The sequence below is a fragment of the Lissotriton helveticus genome, chromosome 2_2 (assembly GCF_964261635.1).
Source record: "Lissotriton helveticus chromosome 2_2, aLisHel1.1, whole genome shotgun sequence".
In the NCBI taxonomy this organism is placed as follows: domain Eukaryota; kingdom Metazoa; phylum Chordata; class Amphibia; order Caudata; family Salamandridae; genus Lissotriton; species Lissotriton helveticus.
Genome location: NC_136060.1, coordinates 399,136,228 through 399,158,062, shown reverse-complemented (window position 1 = coordinate 399,158,062; position 21,835 = coordinate 399,136,228).

Sequence of the window (21,835 nt, the reverse complement as noted above, 5' to 3'; positions counted from 1 at the left end):
CTGTATAAGTTGAATATTACTACACGCTTGGCAAAGTTCTCTATAGGCTAGATCTTGAGGGCCGGAGGGCCAGAGATTAAAATCACCCAATACCAAAAATTTAGCATGGGAATTTGAGAGGTCATAGATCAAATCCACCAGTGACTGAAGGGCCGTTGTGGTCAAAGAGGGTGGCCTGTAGCATAAAAGACCTTCTATCAGAGTACCGCCCTGGGCCGTAATGGAGAAGCCCATGAGCTCGAACCCCGGCACTTCTTTTACCACCAGCTGCGAAAGGGAGATTGAGTCTCTAAAGATGTAACCTACTCCACCCCCCTTACCAGAGACTCGAGGAGTATGTCTTATAAGGTAGCCCGGTGGGCAAGCCCAACCGAGTTCCACCCCACAGTCCGCCTTGACCCAAGTCTCGGTCACAAATAGTATGTCCAGATGTGAAGATTCTATTACAAGAGCAATCTCAGCATGGTGCTTTACAAGGGAGCGAACATTTAACAGTCCACAAGGAAGAGTTCTAGGAACAGATGTAGTCGACAAATGTTGCTCACCCCCATCGGTATGACTCAGTAAAACATACGAGTCCTCACGAGGATCTGCCAGATGAGGGGTAGCTGTAGCAAGCACGCCGGGAGCGCCCGGGACGCGAACTGGCGCAAACGGGCTTACCTCTGGTGCACCTCCGGCGCATCTACGGCGCATCAGCTGCGCACACCCGCTGCGCGCCTGTGCGCCCATACCTAATTATAGTATTACGCTGCGCGGGCTTCCGGCTACTAGAGCCTCTAGACCCGACCAATATGGCGCCTGAAAGTGGCCCAAGCGTCAACCCCCACCCAAGATGGCGGTCGGAGCACCACAACCAGGGACCCCACTACCTAAGTCCCGCCAAATGCGGGTGAAAAACAATTATTATGCAGGTGAGCCTGACTATGCCCCCGAGTTGCTGTAATGGCAAGCGCCTAATGAATAGGCAGAAAGAAACAGCAGCGCGATCACAAGCAGCGCAATTTAAAAGCAGTATGCCCAGGAGTATGCAAATACGATTTTTAAAATTATATACAGCATTGTTCAGCAATGCGCGCGATGAAAGAGAGGTCTGCAGGGCTTACCGAGAGAGCAGCTTAAATAAGCTCTCCAATGCGCGGGCTTCCGGCTACTAGAGCCTCTAGACCCGACCAATATGGCGCCTGAAAGTGGCCCAAGCGTCAACCCCCACCCAAGATGGCAGTCGGAGCACCACAACCAGGGACCCCACTACCTAAGTCCTGCCAAATGCGGGTGAAAAACAATTATTATGCAGGTGAGCCTGACTATGCCCCCGAGTTGCTGTAATGGCAAGCGCCTAATGAATAGGCAGAAAGAAACAGCAGCGCGTTCACAAGCGGCGCAATTTAAAAGCAGTATGCCCAGGAGTATGCAAATACGATTTTTAAAATTATATACAGCAATGTTCAGCCAGGATTTATCCAGGATGGCCTTTGACATTAGGTGTCCATCCATTCCTTCTCTCTTCTTCCCGTTCTCCACGCTGCTCTGGTGCTGCGCTGAGGGAGTGAGGGCATCCTCCATACTTGTGGAATTTTAGTTTATGAGCTGAACATCATCTGCGTCATCTTGTCCATTCCTCAGACTCATGTATGAGCATACACGACAACCATTTTAGGTACCATGGTCTCCCTGTTCACGATCGGTCACCAGCACACTTCCCTGACCCTGCAAGCCTCCCCCATGCACCCTGGCTGCCTCCGCTCTCACATGTACAAGTCATGACCTCTCCTTCCACATGACTCTGTCTCTGAGAATCACACCCCGCGCCTGACCAACACCTCCTTTCCTTCCATGAATGCACCTCAGTCGATAAATCCTCCCTCAACGCGTGATTATCCACACTGACCCTTTCTTTCATAAATACCTCTCCTTTGATGACCCCTTCCTCTGAGCCCGATTGTCTGTACGAACCGCTGGTCATCCCTTGGCCTGAGGATACAGTTTATTGCCCACTACTGTATGCACTCGACCCTTCTCAAAGAAGCTACTATTGATCATGGCCTCCCCACCCCTTGAGATTCGATCAGGCGCACACATTCCAAAGGAATCGGCGAAACACTCAGCTGCGTGATAGCCCCCTCCTGTCGTATGGGGGGTGAGGACCTCCACTGTAGCCACATGTGGGAATGAGCCGGAACTGGGGGGAGGGGGGGAGGTACCGAGGATGTCATCCTCATACTTCACAATGTCTTTGTTGTAATAAAGAACGGTCACATGTCATAAACCAGTGTATAAAAGACCGGGTCTCAGAGAAGCTGTCAGAGAGCACCTCGAGACGATACCTTGTTGTCCGATCTGATGTGTTCTGCTCCGTCGGAATAAAACGTGTTTCCTGTCTTCCTGTCTCCAGCGCCTGCCTCTTTATTTGATAATCTTTGTAAGGTATTAGAGGCGTTTAAACGCCGGGCAAAATTACTGAAGAGACATCGATTAAATCGCCTGACCATTTTTGCTCATCTTCTTCAATTGGCGTCCCAACGTGTGGGGCCCATCAGCGACACGTGGATCCGGTGGGAGAGGTCCCAACGACAGAGTGAACAACTGCAACGATCGGAAGAGCTCCTGTCCAATAGACCCTCGTCTGACAGCCGATCATCTGAACTTCACTGGTTCTGAGCAGACCTCTCCCCGAGTGATCTTCGGTCCTGACTGGGAACCATCAGGAGTGCCACGGTAGCAGCAGAGAGTAGAGGACGATCGGGCGCTGGAAGCGGAAGACAAGAAACTGTCCATGCGGTCCGGGTAAGGTCGTGTAACACGACAAACTAAGAAATATTTGATTGTTTGATTGAAAATACTAGTATTACTCTTCGAATTGTTGGTTCTCTTGGAGATTCTCTGTCTGCAAACTGAGAGGGATAAAAGTATTCTCTCTTCCTTTGCATGCAGTGAAGGGTAGGTAACGCAGGCTTTTGCCCCCATTGTAATCCGTCGTGCCTATCTTTTCTCCCCCACTGATTGATTGTTTGCCCGAACACTGTTTGTTCGAGGATTGTTTTTCTCGAGAATTCTCTGTCTACAAACGGGGAAGGGTAAAAAGTATTCTGTCCTCCTTTGCGGATAGTGAAGAATAGGTAGTGCAGGCTTTTGCCCCCGTTGTAACCCGTCGCGCCTATTTTCTTTCTCGCCACTGATTGTTTGATTGAACGAACATTAATTGTTCGATATTGGTTCTCTCTTTGGGTATTCCCTATTTGCGAATACTGCAGAATAAAAATATTCTGTCTAGTCTTCGCGAAGTAGTGAAGGATAGGTAGTGCAGACTTTTGTCCCCGTTGTAACCCGTCATGCCTATCTTCTCCCCATTGGTCAGTAGTTGGATCAACCCGGACCGCTTATTAGAGATGAACCATCCAGCTCCATTGGAAGGCACCCCTAATAAGGACATGTTCACTAAACAAGGACTAGTCGCCATAACTTATAGTAAGCTATGGCATAAATATACGAAAAGGGACCCCAAAAATCAGTGGCCACTGATAGGTTCTTTTGATGATCATAGAATAAAAGCGCTAGAAGCAGCTGTTAGAATAAATAGGGCAACACACACTATGCTCGATAGTATCGGCATGTGGCGCAAAGAAGCAGAGCAACGAAGAAAAAGAGAAGAAACAAAAATAGGGAAAGAATTACGAAAGGCAGCCCACCTGGCAGCGAAGGAACTAGATGAAGAGATAAAAAGGAGAGAGGAAGTTAGACAAACGCAAGAATCAGGGTCGACAGGCCAATGCCCTGTTAGGACCCCCTCTACGCTCTACCCAGAGATGCCCTCCAAACAACGGGCAAATGACGAGTTACTGCTAGGTCCTCCGATCATCTACATGCCCCCTCCTTATGCCCCCTGCCAGCCACTGGCACAGCACCTACCAGTCCTGAGCACGGGCGAGGGTGACTCTAGCGCTAGTGCCCCGGCCCTTACGGCCTTCGCACCAGCCACATCGGTAACAACATCAAATGAACTTGAGACTAGCAAGCAACTAACGGCAAGACCAAATAGGTTTAGCAAAGACGAACGGGATGGGATTGATAAGATAGCAAAGACACTGGTAGAACGGAAAGAGAGCGAAGAATATGCGATGGATATGTGCAATTCACATGCCGGTAGCCACAAACGGCATTTCATTTTACGGTTCAGCTTCCACACCCTGAACGCATATGAGGATAGGTATCAAACTAAGGGTCCTGCTAAGCTGACGGCTCTATATAGAAAGATCGATGTTGGAGATGGGACTGAGCATGATGTGACGGACCTCTTCATGCAAACGCTTGAGGTCTTCCGCCACCTCACTGAACAGAAACCAGAAGTCAAGATCACAGTCTCTGAAACGGCTGAGCCCCCATTAGAAGTAGCCAACACTATGATGCCTATCAGAGAAGGCGCCCCCTACTGGGTTCCCCCAAGAGGTCAGGGAACAAACGACGATATTAACCACGCAGATGCAAAAGGGAGGGTTGTGTACAACTGGGTTTATCAACCATGGGATCGACAAGATATTTTAACCTTTAGGCAAACCCTGCCCGATTTAAGAAAGAACCCGACAGCCTTTTATACCGAACTAAGTACAGCCTTGGGCTCAACCATAATGACTCTAGCGGACATTGATTTGTTTTTTGGGTTATGTCTGCCGGCTGACGTGTGGAAGCAAATCCGGAAGGCCAACCACGCGGATCTGTTTGGACATACCTGGAATCAACTCGGTGAACTAGATAGGCAGCGAGAGCCCGGTAGGAAACCTGTAAAGGACATACTGGAACTCCCGGACAAAATAGTGCAGAAGTTAAAGACATTGATCCCAGAGAGAAAGGTAGACTGGTCGATAGTCACGACTTGCCGTCAGAAACCCCAGGAAGACGTATCAGAATATTTCTCTCGATTTGAGACAGTGTTCTCCGACTACAGTGGCCAAGACATGACCACCGCAACCGGACAACACCTATTCGTGCAAAACTACGTAAAGGGGCTATTACAGGAGGTCTCCCAGAAGTTACAGACAAGCGAGAGTAGTTGGGGGGCCTCAAAACCTGCAGCTATCCTTCAGATGGCTCAGTATTACGAACACCAAAAGAACGAGAACGAGAGGGCAACAGAGAAAAAGAAAAAGGACTTAAAGGAACGAGTGATGATTGCTCAATTACAGGGAGTGACTCGAGGAAGGGAGCAGTATAGGAGAAATTACCGGTCAAATGCCCCTAGAGATCCACCCCCTAGAGACCGCACACCCACACCTGGCGCTCCACGAACAGACCTCGATGAGAACCAGTGTGCGTTTTGCAAAGGATTTGGCCACTGGAAGTCTCAATGCCCGGTCCTCCGAGAAATGCTTAAGAATAACGAGACAAGGGACATGACAAATGGCCCCAGGACTAGAGGGCAGGGACGAGGGCACACCCACGACACCAACAGTAACCAACCTGACAGACCGAACACATTTGACCGCCCCCGACAGAATCAGTGCCAACAGTCCGGCTGCGACAATGCTCACGACTTTGCATAGGACTGCCAAGGGCGAGGGAGGGATCCAGCAAGGTCCTTACGTCACCGCTAAGGTCCTGGGTACAAAGTCTCCATTTTTGGTAGATACTGGAGCGACACGTAGTGTATTATCAAAACGACTGATTCCAAGGGCACCCTTGTCTGGCTCACACATTACATCGATAGGTTTCGATGGAACGCCCTCCACTAATCCCCTGTCTGTACCTATCTCCTTTGACCTAGGAAACAATCCCACGGACACAACATTTCTGCTTTCCTCCAACTCCCCTGACGCCATTATGGGTATTGACTTGCTAAAACATTTCCGAGCTACTATTAGATGTTCCCCAGATGGAGTCCGAGTCATCCTGTACGACAACCCGAGCATGTCCAGATCCTGCCCCGCACGACATATGTACTCTATCACTGATACTGACCTAACCTTGCTCGATACCCTACCCCTGTACTTATGGGCCAGAAACGACTCGGATGTAGGACGAATGATGATCGATCCTGTGCACATAACTGTTCGACCAGACGCCATACTCCCGAAACTCCCACAGTACCGGATATCGCCCGAAGGCGAGAAGGCATTGATAGCGATTATTCAGTCCCTGGTAGATGCAGGAGTGGTAGAGGAAGTGGTTAGTAATGTTTGCAACAGCCCTATCCTACCCATTGTTAAGAAGCAAGGTGAGGGAGATGAGAAAGCGTACCGCTTCATCATCGACCTGCAAGAAATCAACAAAGTGGTAGTGTCACAGTACCCCGTAGTCTCAGACATCACCACCATTCTGACCCTCATCCCGTCCACTGCCACCACCTTTACCGTTATTGATCTCAAGAATGCATTTTTCTCTATCCCCATCCATCCAGACAGCCGTTATCTCTTCGGCTTCACCTTAAAAAACCGTTCGTACCGATTTTGTAGAGCTCCTCAGGGCTACACAGAAAGTCCCAGCATTTACAGCCAGGCCCTCAAAAGACAGCTGGACGCCGTCCAGCTACCAGATGGAGTGGTGTTGATCCAATATGTCGATGATATTCTTTTGGCGGCCGACACCACTCCTCTTGCAATCGCAGCCACTATCCAACTCTTGCACTTTCTTGCGGAGAACGGCCACAAAGTCTCCAAGAAGAAACTGCAGTTCTGCCAACCTCAAGTAACCTACCTAGGCCATCTCCTGTCCAAAGAAGGGAGGAAACTTACACCCGACCGAATCCAGACCATCCTAGACACCCCCATCCCAAAAACACAGAAGCAAGTCCGTTCATTGGTGGGCCTTACCTCTTTTTGCCGACAATGGTTGCCAAATTTCAGTCTCATCATAAAACCCCTACTTTCCCTGTTGGCCAAAGATGTTCCTTTCCCACTCCCTTGGACCCCCGAATGCCACGCGTCCTTTAAGGAGTTGCGAGATGCCCTTTGCTCGGCACCCGTCCTAGGAACACCAGATTACTCCAAGCCCTTCTCTCTCTTCACTCACGAAAGGGAGGGATGCGCATTGTCTGTTCTAACTCAGCCCATCGGCCTCAAACAACGCCCTTGTGCCTACTTCTCTGCCACTCTCGACCCAGTCGCCAGAGCTTTACCTGCCTGCCTTCGAGCAGTAGCCGCCGCTGCTGTCTCTATCCGTCAGAGTGAGGGAATTGTACTTTCGAACTCTCTCACGGTGTTAGTACCCCACGCAGTTGACACCCTCTTGAACCAGACCAAGACCCAACACCTGACTAGTGCACGACTGACGGGATACAAATTGACTCTACTTGCACCCCACATCACTCTTAAGAGATGCACGACGTTGAATCCAGCTACACTGTTACCCTTGCCTGAAAATGACCCCGATGTGCCCCCTATACACGACTGTGTGACCCTCACGGACGAACAGACCAGAAGTAGAATTGACCTTAGAGACACTGCTTTCACAGACCCTGATGGAGAACTATGGGTAGACGGTTCTTGTATCAAACTCCCAGATGGCTCCACTTCAGCTGCCTATGCGGTGACGACAGTCCGAACAGTAGTTGAAACCGCCCGCATCACACAACGATCCGCACAGGCGGCCGAGCTAATTGCCCTCACAGGAGCATGTATCATAGCGGCAGGAACCACAGCGAACATTTACACGGACAGCCAGTATGCCTTCGGGGTGGTTCATCATTTTGGGCTCTTGTGGAGGGAAAGGGGATTCCTGACGTCCCATGGCACACCCATTCTCCATGGAGATCTAGTCTCCGCCGTGATTGAAGCAGTTCTCCTCCCCGAACGATTAGCAGTGATCAAATGCCAGGCACACAAGAAGGTGACGGACTTAGTTGGACGGGGAAACGCATTGGCCGACATCACTGCCCGAACCACAGCTGAGAATAGGACGACGACACGCATGTATGTGACCAGGTCACAAGCAGAAAAATGGACTGACGCTAGGGAAACGATTAGGGACATCCAGTCGGCCAGCACACCTCACGAACTGACTGAGTGGGTACGGGTGGGTTTGAAGGACGACGAAGGTTGCTGGCGGACAAAAGACACAAACAAATGGTTGCTGCCTGACTCATACTTGATCCCCATACTGACTATGGCACACTCCCCTGCACACATAGGTTCTGCCCCCATGATTGAACTCATTTCCAAAGTCTGGCACAACAACAAAATCTCCGACTCAGCCAAACGCCTGGTCCAGCAGTGCCTTATCTGCCTACAACACAACCCCGGGAAAGGAACTGTGGTACCCCGGGGAGGGTATGTACTAGTCATTGTATGCGCCTTCAGCAAATGGGTGGATGCCTATCCAACCCGTGATAACACAGCCATGACTACTGCCAAAGTACTACTGAAAGAGTTTTTCCCTCGCTACGGCCTTAGCCGAATTTTATGGAGCGACAATGGCCCCCACTTCATAGCTGAAGTTATCCAACTAATCCTGAAGGGGCTGGGAGTAAAACAAAGGTTCCATGCGGTCTTCCATCCCCAATCCGCTGGCCTAGTTGAGCGACACAATGTTACACTGAAGCTGAAACTGTCAAAAATAGTGGCCACCACAGGGCTTAAGTGGCCAGATGCCCTCCCACTGGCATTGCTATCGATGCGCTCCACTCCCACTAAGCACCACTTGACCCCCTACGAGGTGGTGTTTGGACGACCAATGAACCTCTGGACCACCCCCAAACCAACCTCCATTCACGACGTCCCCGACGTCCTGCTGTCAGATTATTTGTGCAAATTAACTAAAACGTTGTCTGTCATTCATCAACAGGTGCAGCAGGCCATCCCCGATGCTTCCAGGGGCCCCAGTCACGATATCCAACCGGAGATTATGTTCTAGTCCGGAACTTTCAACGAGCTAAGAGTCTGGAACCCCGGTGGACGGGCCCCTGGCAAGTACTGATCACCACTCGGACGGCTCTTCGAGTGGAGGGAAAGAGGCACTGGCTGCACGGCCATCACTGCAAGAAGGTCTCCTCGACCCTGGCCACGACAGAAAACGTCGACACCCAAGAAGAGCTCCTGAACAAAGACCGACCATCACTGAACTGCTATCCTGATACAGAGGCACTTGAACTTGCAAAATTCTCTGATCCCACTGTGCCATCCCGGGAAGGGTATTTCCTGCGTCGAAAGGGGGGAGCTTCGGCTAAGTAGACCACGGACTAAGTTAAAATCTCAGAACGATGGCCTAAAACAACCAAGGGTCACCCGGAGAGAAGCTAAACGAAGTCTGTGGTTCTGCCCACTACCGAGCACCTTGAAGATGAAGATGATGGAAGCGCCAGATCAGAAGATGATGGAAGCGCCAGATAAGAAGATAATGAAAGCAACAAGAAATACCCACTACAGGAACCCAAAGACTGACAATTTGCACAAATCAAAGACAATCGCCTTCTTCATTGCCTTCCTCTTTTGCCTCCTCCTCATGACTTCCTTCTGGATCTTGGAGGACAGCTCACCCGCTCACCAGACATTGCTGGCCACTGTACAGCCAACCACCATGAAAGAGCATCATTTGATCCCCCTTTCGCCTCAGCTCCGAGAGAGGCGTAGGGAGTTCTGGAACAATTCCTTCGTGCAACTGCTGCACCAGCACAACCTTGCTACAAATGCCACGAACTGCTGGATCTGCGGGTTGCTCCCGCATGCCACTGAACACTCTATACCTTTCATCCCTTCTCCTTTCTCAGTTCATGGCTCCTGCCTCGCCTGGTTGATCCTCTTGCAGGAGAGCAACAAGGACAACGCCGCTTCTGGTCAGACAGTGTCACGCTTCTACTATGGGTTCTGGCTGAACAAAACAGGAAGAACGTCTGCCCCCATTTGTCCTGCGGTCTCAGGTTCCGCCTTCCTTATGAACATCCCTGCCAAAGAAAGAGTCGAAGTGCAAGTACTCCACAATCCAGCCAGACCCACCTTCTCCCACCTGCGGAAGCAAACAGCTGCCACCCTGACCGTGGCTCTGTCTGTCATCAATGTCACAGGACTTGTGTGTCTCGAAGGCCAGGGAACGCAGCTGGTGGGACACAGTTCCTGCCGCATCACCAGAACATTGGTCTCAGCTGATCCTCCTTCCTTTGTTGCTTCTCCGAATATGTACTTTGTTTGTGGTACCAAAGCTTACACCTGGCTCCCGAGAGGTTGGAGGGGTACGTGCTACATCGCCTTCCTTCTTCCTCCCACGTATGTGGCCTCAGCCTACCATCACCGGCAAAAGTGCGCCGGAGACATTGAACAAGCCGACTCCACCGGAGCACAGTTCCTGGATGCAGCAAAGGGACTTGTTCCTCTGTGGGGACCAATGGCAAACAGCCGCGCTATCCGACACCTAACTCAGGCAATAGAAACAACCATTAACATCACGGCTGGCATCCTTGCTAACAACACGGCTGAGCTTCAGGCAGTCCGCCTGGTGGCTCTCCAAAACCGCCTTGTCCTAGATGTGATTCTGGCCGACCGTGGAGGAGCATGCCGCATCATCGGCTCCAGCTGTTGCACCTACGTGCCAGATAACTCGCCTTCAGTCTACAAAGCAATTGAACACCTCCACAGACTATCCTCAGAGGTTCACCAAGAGCAAGAAGGATGGTCGCTTGGAAGCTGGTTTTGGGACACTTTGAAGGACTGGGGATGGAGATTGTTTTCATTTATACTGATACCAGTTGTGGTACTGTGTGGGTGCTGCTTAGGTATTCAATGTCTGCCACCTTTGTGTTCACTCATTTCTAACTGTCTGTGCCCTAAGACTTTGGACTTCAGACCTGAGCACATGAGTCCCCTCTATGAGGTAGAAATACGTGGTCTTATGGGGATAGACCCGAATTGACAAACTGGCGAGACATGTTAAAAGGGAGGACTGTGGAATTTTAGTTTATGAGCTGAACATCATCTGCGCCATCTTGTCCATTCCTCAGACTCACGTATGAGCATACACGACAACCATTTTAGGTACCATGGTCTCCCTGTTCACGATCGGTCACCAGCACACTTCCCTGACCCTGCAAGCCTCCCCCATGCACCCTGGCTGCCTCCGCTCTCACATGTACAAGTCATGACCTCTCCTTCCACATGACTCTGTCTCTGAGAATCACACCCCGCGCCTGACCAACACCTCCTTTCCTTCCATGAATGCCCCTCAGTCGATAAATCCTCCCTCAACGCGTGATTATCCACACTGACCCTTTCTTTCATAAATACCTCTCCTTTGATGACCCCTTCCTCTGAGCCCGATTGTCTGTACGAACCGCTGGTCATCCCTTGGCCTGAGGATACAGTTTATTGCCCACTACTGTATGCACTCGACCCTTCTCAAAGAAGCTACTATTGATCATGGCCTCCCCACCCCTTGAGATTTGATCAGGCGCACACATTCCAAAGGAATCGGCGAAACACTCAGCTGCGTGATAGCCCCCTCCTGTCGTATGGGGGGTGAGGACCTCCACTGTAGCCACGTGTGGGAATGAGCCGGAACTGGGGTGGGGGGAGGTACCGAGGATGTCATCCTCATACTTCACAATGTCTTTGTTGTAATAAAGAACGGTCACATGTCATAAACCAGTGTATAAAAGACCGGGTCTCAGAGAAGCTGTCAGAGAGCACCTCGAGACGATACCTTGTTGTCCGATCTGATGTGTTCTGCTCCGTCGGAATAAAACGTGTTTCCTGTCTTCCTGTCTCCAGCGCCTGCCTCTTTATTTGATAATCTTTGTAAGGTATTAGAGGCGTTTAAACGCCGGGCAAAATTACTGAAGAGACATCGATTAAATCGCCTGACCATTTTTGCTCATCTTCTTCATACTCTCTATTAATTTGATAATTTTTTCCTGGAAGAAGGAGGCCAGACCATCACATAATTCCTGCGAAGGTTTGATATTGCTATTGGCGCACTCAGGGTCGGACAATTCTTGTACTATCTTAAAGATGTCGCATGACTTATTAGAGCTTTTTAGGATAATGGCTGCAAAATGTTCTGCTTTGGCTGTGGCAATCTCTTTCTTGTACATAGTTATTGTCAGCCTCCAGAGTAGTCTATTCTGTTCTGTGTAATCTTTTCTCCATTGCCTTTCCGCCTTTTTACAGACGATTTTCAGGTTTTTCAGTGTTTCCGTATACCAGGGCGCGGAAGGGTTGCCTCTTTTCCTGATTACTTTCAGCGGTGCAATATGATCAAGTTTCCTGGTTACATGATCACAGAGCGAGCGATAGTTCGTAGTAATATCATTTTCTTCATTAAACAGGGTCTGCAGCTGAAAGAGGTCATTCTCCTTGTCCCCTTTTTTTAGCAGTCCTTTCCAGTCGTGGCTGATAAAGGTTCTGACCTGTATGTTTGCAGGCCCTATGTTAACCAGAGTATGGATATTAAATGTTATCAGATAGTGGTCTGACCATCCCACTGGTTGGATTTTTCCCATAGCTATGAGATCTTCTTCTGCGAAGATTAGGTCTAGAATGTTTCCTGCCCTGTGTGTGGGAGTGGTTACCCATTGTTTTAACCCTAGGTTGGCACAGGATTGTATGATGTTGTAGAAGGCTGTGTCTAATTTGCCGTTGGTCCATAGGTTAAAGTCTCCCAACACTAATAATCTGCTATGGGTGAGTGTCAAGTTGTTGATGACAGCGATCAATTCCTGCTGTTGCGTAACACTAATGGACCCTGGTGGCCTGTAACAGATTAGGCCAGTGAGGCAGTGACCTGAGTCATGTTTTATCGATATCCCAAGGAATTCAGCACAGGAGACCTTATCTATGTCTATCATAGCGATGTTCAGTTCTTCCCTGAAGATGATTCCCGTTCCTCCCCCTCGTTCCTTAGGCCTGGGGTTGTGGAGGATCTTATACCCCACTGGGCATGCCGGACCCAGCTCTGACTCTAGTCCAGCCACCCTCCATGTTTCAGTTAAAAACAGGATATCCAGGTTGCTGGACTCGATCAGCAACTGTATCTCGGTTGCATGTTTGGGGAGGGATCTAACATTTAGCAACCCGCTTCTCAGCTCTCCCTGGGGTCTGTGTCCTTTTTCTGGGTGTGGCATTTTGCCTGGCAGGATGTGGCGGTTAACTGTGGTCAGGTCAACTCTTGATAGTAGATCGAGTGAGAGGGGGTTTATATGCGGCAAACAAATTAGACAGTTTGGGCGGGGTTTCTTATCCTTGGATATTATATTGGGTGCTAGTCGTGGGCAGGTTGCCTTACCGGCCAATGGATCAAGCATTATCGGTGTCTCCCTGCTATATCAATGAGTCACCCTGTCCAGAGTGGATCGGGCAGGGGGGGTGGCCCTGAGCCCGGGTCGAGCGCGGCCGGGCGCAGACAGGCTTGCATTTGGCGCGCCTTCGGCGCGCCACCGGCGCGCCCGCTGCGCCCGCCCGCTGCGCGGACATGGCATGGTGTTCTTTTATGACAGCCGGAGGCTGCCGAACACTAGAGCGCTACCCCCAAAATGGCCGCCAAACTCGGGCCACAGGAAGTGAGGGTACGGTGGTATTACGACTGCCAGGACTCCCTCCACACAAACAGCACAAGCTGCGGTGGACCGGGGAGGTGTGGCACCGAGTATCGCGTGAAGGGGGAGGTGAGTGAAAACCAGGCAGTGCGTGAATTAAATAAAGAATGCAAGTCAGCTTTTAAATCAGCGTTTACTAGATGCCTGTAACAGCAGTTACAATTTACGATTTTAAAAATACAGTGCTTCAAGTTGCTAAAAAATGCTTCCAAAGTCAAGCATTAATACACCTACAGGCATGCGATTTAGCGAGAGCTATGTCCAGTCACGCATTAAACCACTTACATGCTGCTCTTGTCTCAGCAGCAGCTTTCCTCTGCCAAAGCTTCATCAATGTTCACCTCTTAACAGAATTAATGTGAAGAAAAGCCTCATTATCTGAAGTTCATAAGGAACTGAATAAACAGGTTTTAGAGTTTTCCTAATGGGAATGATATTATTCAAAGATTTTAGATGGGGAAGCATGGTATTCCAGATCTGTGATGCACCGATCATGAAGCTTTTTCTTGTCCAGGAAGCACTTCTGAATTTAGAAACTGTTTAAATCTTAGCTGCGGTGGACCGCAATGATCTTGTTGGCCTATACCAGTTGAATTCATTTCAGGACCAGTATCATGAAACACCTTAAAGTCGATGCAGAGAGCTTTGAAAACAAACTATTCTATGTCTAATTGGCAGCCAGTGTAGATATTTTAAATGCCATGGAGGCAGATTTGAATTTAGGAATACCTAAAAGGAGCGGAGCTGCTGAGTTCTGCAAAACCTTTAATTTATTCAGGTATTGCTGTTGCATATTGATGTATAGGCCGCTGTAGTATTCTAGTTTCAATAGACCATAGAGGTCACTACTGTTTTCTGCAGTTTGGAGGGAAGGAAAGGTTAGATCTTTTTTAACATCCTGATGGTGTAGAAGGATAAAGAGTTGACTGAGTTCACATGATCACCAAAAGTAAGTCTGTCATCGATGATAACTCCAGGTTTATGGGCCTTCCTGGCTGGGTGGGAAGAGTTCCCAGCTCTTATAACCACCATTAATGGGACCAGAAGGACGGTGGGTTCCAGAATAACAAGACCTCAGTTTTTCCTGAGCTTAACTTCAGGCAGTTGCTGGCCATCCAATCATTGACCGCCCGCATTTAGTCCTGGAAGCTGAGGTCTGTGTCCTACTCCCTCTTTGTCAAAGGTAGAACAATTTGTGTATTGTCTGCATAAGATGTGAGTGAGAACCCAAATTGTCTGGTAAGAGGATAAGAGCCACTTGACTTCGATGTTATATAGTCGACCTTTCAGCAGCTCGTGGTTGACAGTGTCAAATGCTGCTGATAGGTCAAGTAGCATGAGGATCGCTTTACCTCCCTGATCCAAAGTGTCTTTGATCTCCTCCGTTGCCTTGATCAAGGCTGTCTTGGTGTTATATTCACTTCTGAACCTATATTGGTGGGTTCAAGCAAGTTATTATTTTGTGTAAACTTGGCCAGCTGGAGATTCATGATCTTTTAAAAAATGTTGGCAGGTAGAGGCAGGCGAGAGCTGGGTCGGTAACTGTTCAAGTCAGTGAGACTAAGAGTAAGTTTCTTTTTGAGAGGCAACACCGACACTATCTTCCACTGAGTGGGGAAGCATTCAATTGTAAACATGTGGTGAAAGATAGGAGTAAGATTGGATGCAAGTTTGGAGAGCCAGACTTGATAAATTTAATACGTGGTTTAACCTGCTACGAGGTGGGATCAGCAAATTTAAGCAAGGTTTCAGTCTTGGTCTTGGTCTGAAAAGAAGAAGAGGCCAGTTCCTCTAAGGAGGGAGCCTTAATGGAGGAGAATCTGTCATATACTCATCTCATGCATGCAGGGAACATCTTCAGGCACCATTTGTTCACAGTTCTGTAATTCCCCATGAAAGCTCTTACATCAAAAATTATCTTGTCTCTTAACCGTAATCTTTTCTCTAAAGGAACTGTTGAACACCTCTGTATCGTCTGCCTTTGTTCTCCAGAATAGTAAACTTATCTCACCAATTAGGATATACGCTAATTATGCCTTTGGACACTGAGGGGGATATTCAAAAGGACTCTGATTTATCCCCACCTTAACGCAACAAATGTGGAGCTAGATTTAACACTCGATTCACAAGCTGGTGCAAACTGCAGACATCACCTGTATTCCCGCGATAACTGCCCCAAAATTTATCTCCACGGTGGACACCACCAACTAACCCTAATGAGATGCAGAGTAGGCATATCCGTGCAAAAACCCACGAAAAAACCACAACACCACTTTCGCAATTAAATGTAAGATCTGCGATGCGAACCACAACCAGGCGATAAGCCGTGGTAGCAGCAGGTATTTAACACCTGCCTCCTGCAGGTGTAAAGCCGGATGACTACCTGCAGTAGGCAATGAATCCCCTGCACACAGCCACACCCGTAGAAAAACAACGCCATGGAGCTTCTCATCATGCGGCTCGGAGCCCCAACAGGGCCACAACACCCACTGCCACCACCCCCAGGACCGCCACCACCCCAAGGACCTGGACCCACCCTGTCCCAGGACCACCACAGAGGCAGCACAGAGAAGGACAGCGGACCTACCAAAAAAGCACCAGTCTCATAGTCATTGCCCATTACAGGCACAAAAGGATAACCATCATCCGCATCATGATCCACATCGCCCACAGGTTGACGGTCACAACACAGCAGAGAACCAACATCCCTCCGCAGACAAAGCTGATGGCTGTGCTGCACCTGTTGGCCCACAGCCAACAAGTGCCAGAGTCAGAGGGGTCTCACAAACAGCCCTATCAAAGTTCATCACACCTGTGCTGGATGCCATCTTCAGCTTCATACCCCAGTACCTTCACTTCCCCCACACTGCGCAGGAACAACAAGAGACCAAGCAAGGCTTCTACGCCATAGCCGAATTCCCGGCATTGTTGGACTTCACACATGTCCCACTTGTGCCCCCGCGGATACAGCATACCACTACCATAACAGAAAACACATGCATTCCATCAATGTGCAGGCACTAGTGGACCACCGGGGACTCTTCACCAATGTCGTCGAAAACTACCGCAGCAGTGTGCATGATTCCTACATTTTCCAACAGTCCATCATCAACCAGCGCTTCCAGGATGGCACTTATGGAACTGGATTGCTCGTTGGTAAGTGCCAAATCAACACACCGCACACCTCAAAGCCACCATCACACAACGCACAACTGTGGGAATGCACACGTGACCAAACCACATACAACATAGCAATCAACATGCCCACCTACCAGACACGACAACACCACTCCATGGTGATCCTGGCCTACCCCTGCACACAATACAGCTTATATCATGGCACCACAGTCACACAACAGCTGAACGTGTGTAGATGCGGAATGCAGCCATGTGCGAAGGATGCAAGTGACCTGCGAATGACAATGTACACAACGACAAGTGAGGTGTGAATGTGCAGGACAGACATGGGAAGACAAACCTCAGATATGTCCATGCAGACCACAATGGCTGGTGAATGGAGAGTAGCAAACAGTGGACAAAACCATTTCACACCAGGCCGTGACTCACATAGCGGAAATGACGCTCGCAGCCTCCCCCCTGTGTGTGTAGTGGGTGGGCCCTGAGTATGCCAGGGCTGCGCAGGGGTGTGGACAAAAACCCAGTGGCGCAGAGCTTGGTTCTTTGCCAGAAAGGCCAACGTCACTGACAGAGTGGTGCCTCGCAGTCCGCCACGAGGCTGATGCTGTGAGTAGCGGGGCCTGCAACCCTGTGCGCCTGTTGCACCCCAGGATGCTGATTTCCAGACCAGGCTTGCCCACCCCAGCTCCCCAAGGCTGCACTGCTCACCTGCAGACACTGCCATGTGTCAAAGAGGGCCCACCACGTGCTGGGGCAGGCTCCATGCCCCAGTCCTGCAAGCTCTGCAGCCTCTGTAGACCATCGCTGGCCCCAACGACACTGGCCCACAATACTCCTTTCTCATTGACATACTTCACCGGCGTCCCCTTTGTCACAGTAGGTCCCACATGTGGAACTGTGTCCTGAGTCCTGAATGGCAGTGATCCCAAGTCCTTAGCAGCAGCCACTGCGCCAGACTCCCTTCGATCAGTGAGGCATAATTCCATATGGCAGGCCGTCGACACGTGGTGCCACTGACCTTGTCCAACGCAAGCCGTCGACACGTGGTGCCAATGACCCTGTGAGCCGTGAGTGACCGTGAGCCTCTGTAGTTAGTGTCTGAGCCTGTGGCTTGGGGGTTGTCATCAGCAAAGGGCAGGTACGGACTTGGTGTCTGGCATGAGTCTGTGATTCAGAAAAGGGGGTGGTGATGAACAGAGTGTCTGAATTAAGCAGACCACTCTTACCCAGTCCAAAGATCAGGGCTTGATCCATCACTGTTTTTTAGCTCACTGCACCATCCCAGCTCAGAACCTGGCTGTATGCAAATTAGTCTGTCCCTGGCCCAGTGCATCATGGGAACAGGGCAGACCAAACTACCATGCCAATTCTTATACTGGGAAGGAAACAAGCTTCCGGGGACCGGTTTCTGGCATTTCAGCCGTCTTCGGCCCGGCTTGCTTGAATCCTGATGGTGCAATGAGCAAGGGACTCACATCTGAGTATACCCTTCCACGCTTATGGTGGACAAAAATGATTCAGAAAAGGGGGTGGTGATGAACAGAGTGTCTGAATTAGGCAGACCACTCTTACCCAGTCCAAAGATCAGGGCTTGATCCATCACCGTTTTTTAGCTCACTGCACCATCCCAGCTCAGAACCTGGCTGAATGCAAATTAGTCTGTCCCTGGCCCAGTGCATCATGGGAACAGGGCAGACCAAACTACCAAGCCAATTCTTATACTGGGAAGCTTGGTAGTTTGGTATGCCCTGTTCCCATGATGCACTGGGCCAGGGACAGACTAATTTGCATATAGCCAGGTTCTGAGCTGGGATGGGCAGTGAGCTAAATAACGGTGATGGATCAAGCCCTGATCTTTGGACTGGGTAAGAGTGGTCTGCTTAATTCTTTCACTCTGTTCATCACCACCCCCTTTTCTGAATCGTTTTTGGCCACTATAGGTGTGGCAGGGTATACTCAGACATGAGTCCCTTGCTCACTGCTCCATCAGGATTCAAGCAAGCCGGGCCGACGACGGCTGAAATGCCAGAAACTGGTCCCCGGAAGCTTGTCTCCTTTCTGGTGAAGAATTGGCTTGGTAGTTTGGTATGCCCTGTTCCCATGATGCACTGGGCCAGGGACAGACTAATTTGCATATAGCCAGGTTCTGAGCTGGGATGGGGCAGTGAGCTAAATAACGGTGATGGATCAAGCCCTGATCTTTGGACTGGGTAAGAGTGGTCTGCTTAATTCAGACACTCTGTTCATCACCACCCCCTTTTCTGAATGGCATGAGTCTGTAGCATTCATATCCTACATATTGCAGGACACAGCTGGCCTGTGCCCTCTGCATCATGCCCTCGTGGTATACCTTCCACTGTCCACCGAGTCACTCAGCGGCACGCTCCTTCAACATCGATGGAAGAATATGCCTCATTATCACGCAGTCTTTTTCCCCGCAGGGAATTACAATGCGGTCGTTATAACGACCACGCTGTATTTCCGCATACCATTACCCCGCAAGTCATAATAGGGGGGCGCTGGATGTTGGAATTGTATCATTTACTATTCCAACTCCAGTTTGTGCAGACAGTAGTGAAGGTGTTGGATTTTAAATCAAACACCTTCTCCCCCCTCCGCAAGTCGTTGTTCCGACTTGCGGAGTAATGGTATGCAGAATGACAATGTGGTCGTTATAACAACTGTGTTGTAATTCCCTGCGTGGAACAAGTTTTGTGGTAAACGTTGTTTACCGAGGGTTTCCTGAGGAATGGTGTGGATGGGTCCTCATAAACATAAGCGACCTTCGTATATAGTTTAGTTGGAATTACTCAAACATGCTTGCTAGAGGATCAGCTATCTGGAGGAGAGGCACAGGGCTGGCAGACCAGTTTGAGGTAAGTGGTCACTACAGGCACCTTTTCTCATCCAGCTCTAATGGGTCATCCAGAGTCTTATCACTCAGCTGCCATTCATGACTGTGAAAGTAGATTTTTCAGCATGTGCAAATCAAGGTAAGCTAAGGTTATAATAAAATGTATTTATTTTGGAGCTATGTATATGTTCAGGCTAAACGCGGTTGCACTGTTATTACCAGCAAAACCTCACCCCATTGCAGGCAGTGCATATAGCCACACATCCATAGAGCCTTTCATGAGGAAGAGGGGCACTGGGAAATGGCAGTAGTGGGGAAGAGCTCTAATCAGTTGTCATTTTAGAAGTGGAAGTCTACACATCACTGGGCTCACGAAAATGCAAATATCATGCAGGAAGCTAGAAATCACTCTGGTGGGGCGCACACTCTTTCTCACCTTCTTTCCTCCTTATGGAGCGCTCCCTTGGTTCCTGTTCCTCCCTGCTTTGTTTCCTTTTCTTGCTGTCGTGAATTTTCTCATCACTTCTGATCTAGTGACTGATTTAGTAATGCAATCCTTGGGGATTCCCTCTGACTATTTCCACTCACTTGTACTTCTATCAGCTACCTATCACTGTTCAGAGGAATTTATCACAAGTTCTCTGAAGTTTGTACTGGGGATTCAGATTATCATCAGCATTGCATCATGCATCAGGTAGTTCACGTGGGAAGTTCAGGAGTGGGGCGGGGGTGAATTATCAAGAGCATAAGCTCACATTGGTGGGCTATTCTGTACCTGAAACGGTACCTAGAATTACTTTCCTTACTTTCCATGTGCTCCCCAGTTTGCACTCCCCTAGGCTATTTCGGACAGTTTTATCCTGTTTTAACAGAACCTGAGTGATTACCAAGAAGGCATCGCCTTCTGCTTCTACTGGGCCTTCCTACCTGATCGGGATGGATACATTTTGGGCAGATCCAATCTTGGACTGCTTTGGGTTTATTAACACTAGGTGATCTGTTTGTCAATGACGAGTTACTGGATTTTCCGGTGCTTATGCCAGATTATGGCCTTTCTTCTGATACATTTCTTACTTATAAATGTACTAAGAACATACTGGACAATTTCTTTCACACTCGCCTTCTTCCACCAACTACACACAAATTATATGAGATACTTATACCATGAGAACTGGCGGTAAATTGATTAAGTGGCTTTATAGAGCCATTTTGCAGAATTGGGATCAATCTAAAGGAGCCTAATGAACATATTCTAGATTGGCTCTAGAAGCTCGAGTCAATGGTAATTTTTCTCTACATGAGAGCATAGGGGGCAGATAAATCATTAATAGTGTCAATCAATCCAATTGCGGTTCTCTAGGGCCATTAAGAATCACAGACTACCGATTAAATTAAGTTAGTTAATTTATTACAAAGCAAAAAACAACTGGATAAACAGACACCTCAAGACTAGGGTGTAGAAATACATAGGAGCCAATACCAAGCCAAATCTACGAATATAGTTAAGGTGATCCAGCATATGCATGATGAATAATTTAAGAATCGGGATACAAAAGATTAAAGAACAAGAATCCAGGATCCCTTGCATTGAAGGTTCATGAAAATAAAGCACTAATCTGTCCCTTCACTAGCACTAACGTCACATCCATAGTTAAGCATTTTGCTGGGACGGATCAGTTAAGGTGTCAGTGTGTGGAGTCTTACAAGTCTCTCCACTTCTATTGTGTCAAGTAGCATGAAGCTACTGCGACAGAGCCCATTCTAAGATGCTCACTCTCCAAAGGCAGAGAAGAAGTGGGCTCTTGCCCTACTTGCAATGCTATAATATATCAGGTCTCTTCCCAGGATGCATTCCAGGTCACACCATCCGATGAGGCCGCATTCTCGTAGGTAGTGTTCCATGAGATGATGATTTACCATGATGACCTTGATTCCCAGGCCCTCTCCGGTGAGAAAGTTTTTATCAACGTTAGCTCCCAATGTATCCTCTTCTCTCCTTGCATAACTCCTAAAACAAAGACATTATTCTAACTAACAAAGGGCGCTTCTTCCACCTGCACATAAACGTGAGAAAGAACAAAATCTAACATGCACATGGAATTCAACTATTATTTTCGAATGCGAGATCTTCCAGGGGAAATTCATTTCAGGCCTACAATATTTAGCTAACATAAGAGAAATGAGCATGAGCTTTACAAAGTTACATAGAAATGAAGACATGCACAGTTAATATTTTCATCTATGTATAAAATGACACAATTAATAAACAGATTCAATAATAAAATGATTGTTAGTTGCACAACACGGGGGCTTTCTGTTAGTGTTCTCTGCTGTTT